The sequence below is a fragment of the Durio zibethinus genome, unplaced genomic scaffold (assembly GCF_047325235.1).
Source record: "Durio zibethinus cultivar Kanyao isolate XHJ-2024 unplaced genomic scaffold, ASM4732523v1 HiC_scaffold_387, whole genome shotgun sequence".
Taxonomy (NCBI): Eukaryota; Viridiplantae; Streptophyta; class Magnoliopsida; order Malvales; family Malvaceae; genus Durio; species Durio zibethinus.
Window position 1 is genome coordinate 292,501 of NW_028323010.1, and position 2,500 is coordinate 295,000.

The window sequence follows — 2,500 nt, forward strand, 5'->3', positions numbered from 1 at the left end:
CATCGGCACACGCTGGGCCCTGGTGCGGCAGCTTGCCTCGAGCACCATCGGCAGCCTCGACCACCATCGGCACACGCTGGGCCCTGGTGCGGGCGCTTGCCTCGACCACCATCGGCACACGCTCCGCCCTGGTGCGGTCGGTTGCCTCGAGCACCATCGGCACACGCTGGGCCCTGGTGCGGCAGGTTGCCTCGAGCACCATCGGCACACGCTGGGCCCTGGTGCGGGCGCTTGCCTCGACCACCATCGGCACACGCTGGGCCCTGGTGCGGCAGGTTGCCTCGAGCACCATCGGCACACGCTGGGCCCTGGTGCGGCAGGTTGCCTCGACCACCATCGGCACACGCTGGGCCCTGGTGCGGGCGCTTGCCTCGAGCACCATCGGCACACGCTCGGCCCTGGTGCGGTCGGTTGCCTCGAGCACCATCGGCACACGCTGGGCCCTGGTGCGGCAGGTTGCCTCGACCACCATCGGCAGCCTCGACCACCATCGGCACACGCTGGGCCCTGGTGCGGGCGCTTGCCTCGACCACCATCGGCACACGCTCGGCCCTGGTGCGGTCGGTTGCCTCGAGCACCATCGGCACACGCTGGGCCCTGGTGCGGCAGGTTGCCTCGAGCACCATCGGCACACGCTGGGCCCTGGTGCGGCAGGTTGCCTCGACCACCATCGGCACACGCTGGGCCCTGGTGCGGGCGGTTGCCTCGACCACCATCGGCACACGCTGGGCCCTGGTGCGGGCGCTTGCCTCGAGCACCATCGGCACACGCTGGGCCCTGGTGCGACAGGTTGCCTCGAGCACCATCGGCACACGCTGGGCCCTGGTGCGGGAGCTTGCCTCGAGCGCCATCGGCACACGCTGGGCCCTGGTGCGGCAAGTTGCCTCGAGCACCATCGGCACACGCTGGGCCCTGGTGCGGTCGGTTGTCTCGAGCACCATCGACACACGCTGGGCGCTGGTGCGGGCGCTTGCCTCGAGCACCATCGGCACACGCTGGGCCCTGGTGCGGCAGGTTGCCTCGAGCGCCATCGGCACACGCTGGGCCCTGGTGCGGCAAGTTGCCTCGAGCACCATCGGCACACGCTGGGCCCTGGTGCGGTCGGTTGCCTCGAGCACCATCGGCACACGCTGGGCGCTGGTGCGGGCGCTTGCCTCGACCACCATCGGCACACGCTGGGCCCTGGTGCGGCAGGTTGCCTCGATCACCATCGGCACACGCTGGGCCCTGGTGCGACAGGTTGCCTCGAGCACCATCGGCACACTATCGGCCCTGGTGCGGGCGGTTGCCTCGACCACCATCGGCACACGCTGGGCCCTGGTGCGGGCGCTTGCCTCGAGCACCATCGGCACACGCTGGGCCCTGGTGCGGGCGGTTGCCTCGAGCACCATCGGCACACGCTGGGCCCTGGTGGGTTTAGGCACATCTTCAAATTTCTGCCGTGCCAATGCCATTTTTATGGCTTGTAAATTCATACAATGGTCCCCTAAGCCTTCACGTGAAGTTTCGTTGGAAGATGACTCGTTTTCTATTTTTCACGATTTTCGAAACTTTTTGCGGTTCGGGATTTTTTAAAATTTTTTTATAAGGATTTTTGGCCCCAAATTTTGTAGGCATGATCCTTCTATTTTTGTTGGCATGCACAAAAAGATTCAGCTAAAAACTCGAAGTAGAGAAGATTTTGTGACCGTTTGAAAAAAGTGTCCCCATTTCAGACACTTTAACGGCTACTGGTAGCAAACCTGTAAAATCTCAAATGCTCTTTAAGGGGGTGTGAATTCTCAGAGGTTTGATGAGGGATAGGGGGCCAACACAAGGCCAAGTACCAGCACCCATCGCACATCATGTGCGCACACCCCCCCGGCCCCCCTCCCAATCGCCGGAACCCCAATGCCGCCGGTCAGGTTCTCCGGCGGTACTCCGGCGATGCTGTCCCGAGTGAAAAAAATGCGGCACCAGCACATGCTGGAGCCAAGCATGGGCACCGTGGCTCAAAATCGAACTTCGGCCAAGGCCTCGACCATCAATGGCACATGATGACGCATGGTGATGGCACATGCATCGACCATCATCGGCATAGGCTGCCCTTCGGTACGGGCACTTGCCTCGACCGCCATCGGCACAAGCTGGGCCCTGGTGTGGGTTGTTGCCTCGATCACAATCGGCACATGCTGAGCCTTGGTGCGGGCGGTTGCCTCGAGCACCATCGGCAGACCCTGGGCCCTGGTGCGGCCGGTTGCCCCGATAACCATCGGCACACGCTGGGCCCTGGGGTGGGCGCTTGCCCCCAGCACCATCGGCACACGCTGGGCCCTGGTGCGGGCGGTTCCCTCGACCACCATCGGCACACGTTGGGCCCTGGTCCGGGCGGTTGCCCCCAGCACCATCGGCACACGCTGGGCCCTGGTGCGGGCGCTTGCCCCCAGCACCATCGGCACACGCTGGGCCCTGGTGCGGGCGGTTGCCCCCAGCACCATCGGCACACGCAGGGCCCTGGTGC